Genomic DNA, 8,079 nt, shown 5'->3' on the forward strand with positions numbered 1-8,079 from the left:
GAGAAGGAACACCGAGGCCAAGGGCTCTCCAAGGCCCTCATCAAGACTGCCATCCAGTTTTCTCGGGAGCGCGGCTACCAAGAAGTTGTGTTGGGTACTTCCATGGTACAACGCATTGCTCACCGGATCTATGAGAACATGGGCTTCCACAAAGTCCTACAGACGAACCCTTCTTTCTTAGCTAAGTTGGTAGGCTTTTCGGTCTACTGGTATTACTACAGAATCCCAGACACTCACTGAGGTCTGCGCCTGAGGTCACAATTCCACCTTCCACAAAGGGAGAAGCGAGTTCTAACATTCAGACTCGATGGCTCAACAGGCAGGCTCAATGTCAACTCGCAAAGCATTCCTGGCTAGCTCTCGAGTTGCCATAAGAAGGAGGCCGGGAGTGGGGGGGCGGGGAGATTCGGTTGGTATGACCAGAAGCACATTCCACACATACCTTCCTCCCGATTGTGTCCCAGGTTACCGGAACCAGCCGGAAAGGCGTGTTTTCTACAGCCCGGGAAAGTCCTTAGTTGGAGAATGTGATTTATGACACACCCTGGGACGAGGGGGAGGGGAAACAGGGTCATAGGTGGGCAGTAAATTACGTAGAGCAGAGCCAACTGCACTTGGGAAAAGGGCCAACATGTTGCTCCTAATAAATAATTGGATTTCTTTTGAAACTTGGCTCGAGGCTCATGAATTAATTAGGGCATCCGTTGGAACCCTGACACTCAAACTTTCTCCTGGTTGGAGTTGAACCAACTCTCTGAAGAGGCTCTGTGTGGCCTGAGTTCAACCCACCTAAAACTGGTTTCCCAACGGAAGGGTCTTTGAACTCCTGTTTATCCGTCTGGCTTAAGATACCTGAAAGGATGTCCCAGATATAGCCTACCCTTGGAAGTGCTTACACCCTGTGGATTGCCGGCCATAGGTTTCTCACGGAGATCTTCTTGTTTAAGTCCTATCCTCCTTCATCGGCCAACAGCTTTTAAGAGAAGAAACATGCTGGACCCTTCGCCAAATCTGTAGTAGAGAAAGGGCGGGGGAGACAAAGGGAAAAAGAGAGACAGAGAGAAAAGAGAAAAAAGAAAAGAGAGAGGCAGAAAGAGAAAAACAAATAGAGAGACAGAGAAAGAGAAAAAATGAAAGAGAGACACAGAGACACAGAGAGAGAAAGACAGAGAGAGGAAAAAAGAGATAAAGAGAGAAGAAAGAGACAAAGAGAGAAAAGAACAGAGAGAGACAGAAAGAGGAAAGAAAAAGAAAGGCAAAGTGAGAAAGAGACAGACAGAAAAGAGAAAAAAGACAGACAAAGGGAGAAAAGAGAAAAAGGAAAAAGACACAGAGAGAAAAACAAATAGAGAGACAAAGAGAAATAAAAAATGAAAGAGACATAGAGATAGACAGAGAAAGAAAAAAGAGGATAGAGACATAGAGACAGAGGAAAAAGAGAGAAAGAGAGAAAGAGAAGAGAGAGAGAAAGACAGAAAGAGGAAAGAAAAAGAAAGACAGGGAGAAAGAAAGAAAAGAGAAAAAGGAAAAAGAGACACACAGAGAGAAAAACAAATAGATAGAGAGCCAAAGAGAGTAAGAAATGAAAGAGATAGAGAGAGAGAGAGACTAAGAGAGAGACTAAGAAAGAGAAAAAGAGGATAGAGAGACAGAGACAGAGGAAAAAGAGAGAAAGAAAGAGACAAAGAGAAAAGGAGAGAGAGAGACAGAAAGGAAAAAGAAAGACAAAGGGAGAAAGAGACAGAGAGAAAAGAGAAAAAAGAAAACGAGATACACACAGAAAAAGAGAGACAAAGAGAAAGAAAAAAAGAGACACAAAGAGAAAGAAAGAGGAGAGAGAGGAAAAACGAGAAAGAAAGAGAAGAAGAGGGAAAAGAAAAGACAAAGGGAGAAAGAGGGACAGAGAGAAAAGAGAAAAAAAGTGAAGAGAGACAGAGAGAGAGAAATAGAAAAACAGAAATAGAGAGACAAAGAGAGAAAGGGAAAAAATGAAAGTGACAGAGACACACACAGAGAGAAAGAGAAAGCGAGAGGGATCGTCCCAGGGATTGTTCTCAAACTGGGAGAAGCTTCATCTCCTTGGTGCCTTTAGGACTACAATTTCCATGATCCACAGTCAAACAGGCTGGGCTGATGGGAACTAGAAACCAGCATATCTTTGATCTGGAATTTTAAAACAGCTCAAACCCAGCTTCAGATTTTGGCCTTTTACGTCTTAGTTTGTTTTATTATTCACTTTATTTCCTTATAAAACTCGATATTTTCAAATTTTAAGGAATTGTCCTCTTTATCCTTCAGCTACGCCTGAATCCTCCCCACCCCCAATAATAAATTTCTCCCCTTATCTCTATGCTAACCACACCAGAGTTGGCGCCCTTCCTACACTCTGCCAAAGAACTAGAAGATTTGATGGGGAAAACCAGGAAATTAAAAAAAATATGACTCTTTTCTTTGGCAAAACATTTTGCTTTTTTAAAATCATTTTTTCCATATTCAAGTCAAATTTTACTTTAAAAAATGAACATGTTATTCTATCCTTTTCAACTACACTAGTTTTTCTTTATTCCAAACTGAAGAATTTGGGGAGTTGAAATCCACGCATCTTTACAGTGGCCAACTTTGGAAAAAAAACTTTTTATCTAAACAACTTTGACTCACAACTCACTCTTATTTGAGCGATCTCTCTCCTGTCAGTGCCTCTTATACATTTTTGTTTGGCGTACAATGTTCCTTTCGTTTTATTTGTGCATAAAGTTGTGTTATCCCTCCCCCCCGATAATATAATCCTGTGGCTTTTTAGATCTGGAAGAACTGCCTAATTCAGGGGTCTTCCAGCTTTAAGACTTGTGGACTTCCAACTCCCAGAATTCCTCCTCCAGTCATGCTAGCTCAGGAATTCTGGAAGTTGAAGTCCACGTCTTAAACTGGCCAAGTTGGAAGACCCTTGATATATATGATGGATGGATGGATGAATGGATGGATGGATGGACAGATAGATAGATAGAGATGGATGGATGGATGGATGGATGGATGGGGAGATGATAGACAGACAGACAAATAGTAATAGATCAAGGGGTCTTCAAACGAGAGCTTTAAGACTTGTGTACTTCAACTCCCAGAATTCCTCCTCTGGTCATGTTAGCTCCAGGAATTCTGGGAGTTGAAGTCCACAAGTCTTAACTTTGCCAAGTTTGAAGACCCTTGGCCTAATTGTTGCAAAATACAAATAGATCCTTGTTAGTCTAGAGATAATCCTCAACTTACGACAATTCATTTAGGGAGCAAAATTACAACAGCATTGGGGGGGGGGGAAGTGACTTTTGGCCCTTATTCACACTTACGACTGTTGCGGATCAAAATTCAGACATTTGGCAACTGACTCATATTTATGATGGTTTTGCAGCGTCCCGAAGTCACGTGATCCCCTTTTGTGGCCTTCTGACGAGCAACGTCCATAGGGAAGCCGGATTCGTTTAACGACTGCAGTGGATTCACTTAATAACCGAGGCAAGAAAGATTGTAAAATGGGGCAAAATTCGATGAACAAGTGTTTCACTTACCAACGGAAACTTTGGGCTCAGCTGAGGTTGTAAGTCAAGGATTACCTGTATTATTGTCACCGTCCTTGCCCGTCTGCAGGGATAGGTATGTATTCTGCAACCATCAGTTGCAGAAGGTTAAATTTTACTGCTACGTGAGCATTCTCCTTGACATATGATTTTTCAAACCAAATTCATCTCCAAGCAGTAGAACCCACTCCCCCTAAAAAGACCTCTCTACCCCCTGCAGGCCCCAATGTCAACTCATAAAATATTTCTCTGGTCTTTTTAGAGTTGCCAACAGAAAGGGAGAGAGGAAAGGGGTCTGAAAGAGCAGTGGGGCAGATTGGAAACCGAAAGCGCATTCCATAAATGTTTTCAAAGATGGTAACTAGGCGATTGAAGTTTCTGCCATGCAACATTCTAACTGGTGAGCCTGATGGAGGACTCTGGGCTATGGAGTTGTCCCATTGGAGAATATGAATTAGGATACACCCAGAGGGGTGGAGGAAAATCAGGGTCAAGGGTGACCATGAATGATGTGCCTCAAGAGTCGGCTATACCCAGGCAGTGCCGACATGTTTACTCCCAATAAATCCTTTTGAAGTTTTGGAAGTTTGGCTCGAGACTCAGGATTTAAATGGGGCGGAACTGCCAGAGCCCTGACACCCAGATTGTACCTACAAGCTAGTTTATAGCAAAAACACTTAGACTTATATACCGCTTTACAGTGCTTTACTGCCCTCTCTAAGTGGGTTACAGATGGTCAGTATATTGGCAGTAATATTGTTGGGTTTATCTATCTTAGATCAACAATCTGAGTCCTCATTTTACTGACCTCGGAAGGACGGAAGGCTGAGTCAAGCCGGTCAGCTGCTGGCAGTCGGCAGAGTTAACCTGCAATGCTGCATTCTAACCACTGTGCCACCGTGGTGCAGAGAGATGATAGACATGGGTTTATCTATCCTATATCAACAACAGTCTGGGTCCTCGTTTTACTGACCGCGGAAGGGTGGAAGGCTGAGTCAAGCCGGTCAGCTGCTGGCAGTTGGCAGAGTTAACCTGCAATGCTGCATTCTAACCACTGTGCCACCGTGGGCAGAGAGATGATAGACATGGGTTTATCTATCCTATATCAACAACAGTCTGGGTCCTCGTTTTACTGACCGCGAAGGGTGGAAGGCTGAGTCAAGCCGGTCAGCTGCTGGCAGTTGGCAGAGTTAACCTGCAATGCTGCATTCTAACCACTGTGCCACCGTGGTGCAGAGAGATGATAGACATGGGTTTATCTATCCTATATCAACAACAATCTGGGTCCTTGTTTTACTGACCGCGGAAGGGTGGAAGGCTGAGTCAAGCCGGTCAGCTGCTGGCAGTTGGCAGAGTTAACCTGCAATGCTGCATTCTAACCACTGTGCCACCGTGGTGCAGAGAGATGATAGACATGGGTTTATCTATCCTATATCAACAACAGTCTGGGTCCTCGTTTTACTGACCGCGGAAGGGTGGAAGGCTGAGTCAACCTTCAGCTGTTGTAGATCGAACTGCCAAACTGCTGGCAGCTGGCAGTCAGCAGAAGTAGCCTGCAGTACTGCATACTAAACACTGCGCCACCACGGCTCATATTTGCTATAAATCAGGATTTCTCAACCTTAGCCACTTTAAGATGGGTGGACTTCAATTCCCAGAATTCCCCAGCCAGCTGGCTGGGGAATTCTGGGAGTTGAAGTCCACCCATCTTAAAGTGGCCAAGGTTAAAAAAATACCCCCGTAGAGAAAACAAGGGCACAGACTACGATAACCCTCCAGATGTAAACAATAAGTTAGGTTTAATTTTCTTTTTAAAAAACGACACAGAAGAAAGGCAGGCAAAAAAGTATAAAGGACTGTGCCATAAAATTCTTAATGGACTTTCGAGTCTGCAATCAACAAATGAACTTCTAACTTTTCCCACTATAAATAATTTCGAGGTGTTGGTCTCTTTAGAATTACGCCTAAGCAGATACACACCAGTCAAACTTACACTGTCCGTTGGAATCTTTTTCTAACTCGGAGTATCATGAAAGCCAAGGAGTCCCCGGCTGCTTCCCCTCGTGGGAGCGGGCTTAGACTCCAACCTCGAAGTAGGGCAGAGAAAACCATATTGAACACAACTCCAGGAAGTCAATTCTGGAGCGAATCTTCTCAAAAATAGACAGCTTCTAAATGATCAGGGTAGTGGGCACCAGGCCCAAACCCTGAATTTCAGAGGGTTCCTTCCTGACACTACATAGATACCCAACCCCTTCCACCGAATTCCTGGCCTCTTGCTACTTTGTGAACCAAGCCCACCAGTGTCCCTCCGTACTGGCAGAAGTTGCAGGCCCTGGGGTTCTCGGTGTAGGGTGTTTCCCGGGAATGATCTCACGGAGCTAAATTGTCCCCGCGTGGCAAATCGATAATTGGTCCCGCAGTGAATTGCCCAGGACGAAGTGGCAGTGAGGAGCGACACGGAACGGGATGGACGAGGGACGGCTCTGGTGGGTCACCTGGCATGGAGGGGGGGGAGGAGAAGCCAGGGTGAAGGGGTCAGGTCCAGGTGGCCGCGGCCAATTGTCCCATTCCATAGCCAGGACAATAACAATCAAGGCCGGAGAGAGGAAGTGGCGTCCTTTTTGTCACAGACACAAGGACGCGCGTCAATTTGCGGTGCACACAAAACGGAACGGAGAGAGAAAATGTTCCGTGGCCAGTTCTTCCCCTACAACTTTGGAAGAGGATGGTTTTTTTTTCCCCTCGTCCTGGCAGGAGATGCTCATCAGTGGCGATTATAGGGGACTTTGCGTTTCCGATACGGCGAAACGTCTCTCCGGTACGAGGGCCCTTGGCGCATGACGAAGGGAGCGCCTGCATGCGTTCTTCTTCGATGCCACCCGGACCTTGGGAAGATGTTTTCTTCACTGTGGGAGGGGTAAGGCAGGAAGGGATGCGGGGGCCCCCACAGATGGCAATGAAAGTTGTCGAGGGCCACATCTACGGAGAAAGTAAAACGGGGAAGAAGCGGTAGAGAAGCTTTCCCTGCTATGCACCTCTAACACGCAGTCAGTTTTCGCCATCGAAAGAGAGATCTTCACACAACCCACCTATAACTTAATTAACTCTTGGTTAATCTCTATATATAAAAGTGAAAGGCCACTCACACATCATCACAAAATCTCCAGAACTGTAAAGCCTACAAACTTGACATTTGGCAATGTGGGGAATATGACAAGGATATTATATATTTAATAATATAATCACAGTTGCGAGATTGGCTAATGCACAACAATGGAAATGTAAAGAAACTCCAAGTGAAATAGAAATAATTAGGAAAATCTGGATGTGTGCAGAAATGGACAAATTGACAAAAGAATTAAAAAATAAGGATGAATTGGATTATTACAAAGTATGGGATAAGTTTATGGTTGGTTAGAAAAGAGAAAGGATCAAGATAATAAGAAATGATTAAATGTATATATTATATACTATGTATATAATGTAAATATGCACTATTTTGATACGTAACTTAGCAATGTAAGACAACTATATGGGTTAGGATTGCACCATGTTCATTGTTTTTAATGTTCTTTTCTGTTTTGTTTTTGTGTTTGTCTAATAAAATTTAAATTAAAATTTTAAAAAAAGTATCCATGTGATCACATGGTTGCAATCTGGGGATCTGGGCATTGGTCAACCAGCCCCCATTTCCAACTATCACAGTGTCCTGTAGTTACATCAACATGGTTTCTGATCTACGGAATGTCACATGTCGCAATCATGGGAGTTCCTCATTTAATCACTCAAGGCGTTTCGCTTAACGATGGTAATGGGGACTGCCAGAGCCTGCGGTCGTTCTTTACAACCGCATTGCTCAGTGATGGAAATTCCTATTCCAATTATCGTCATTAAGTGGCTTCTTCCTCAGTCTCACTTCCCGCAGAGGTGCCACTGGATTCCTTTGTATGCCATGCCTGTTTCTGGTTAAGCTAGAAGCAACTGCTAACTTGAGATCAGTATTGAGAGAAAGAGAGAGAGAAAGAGAGGGAAAGAGGGGGAGAGAAGAAGGGAGGGAGAAAGAAAGGAGGAGAGAGGGGACAGAGAAAGGGGAGGGAGAGGGAGAAAGAGAGAAAAGGGGGAGACAGGGAAAGGGATAGAAAGACAGAGAGGAAGGGAGAAAGGGAAGGAGAGAAGGAGGAAGAGGGAGAAAAAGGGGACAGGTAGAGAAAGACAGGTAGAGAGGGAAGCAGAGAGAGAGAAAAGGAGAGAGGGAGGGAGAAAGAGAAGGGGAGATAGGCACAAAGAGAAAGGGAGGGAGGGAGAGATGGGGGAGAGAGAGAGAGGAAGGGAGAGTGGTGGAGGGAGAGGAAGAAAGGGAGAGGGGAAAAGAGAGAGGGAGTGAGAAAAGGGGGGAGAGAGGGAGAAAGGGAGGGACAAAGAGGAAAAAGGTGAGACAAGGGGGAGAGAGAGAAAAGACGGGGACAGAAAGAGGGAAGAAGGAGAGTGGGAGGGAGAAGGGGAAAAA

This window comes from Notechis scutatus, chromosome 4 (genome assembly GCF_049901735.1).
Source record: "Notechis scutatus isolate UNSWTSFEM ecotype Mainland chromosome 4, rNotScu1.2, whole genome shotgun sequence".
NCBI lineage: Eukaryota > Metazoa > Chordata > Lepidosauria > Squamata > Elapidae > Notechis > Notechis scutatus.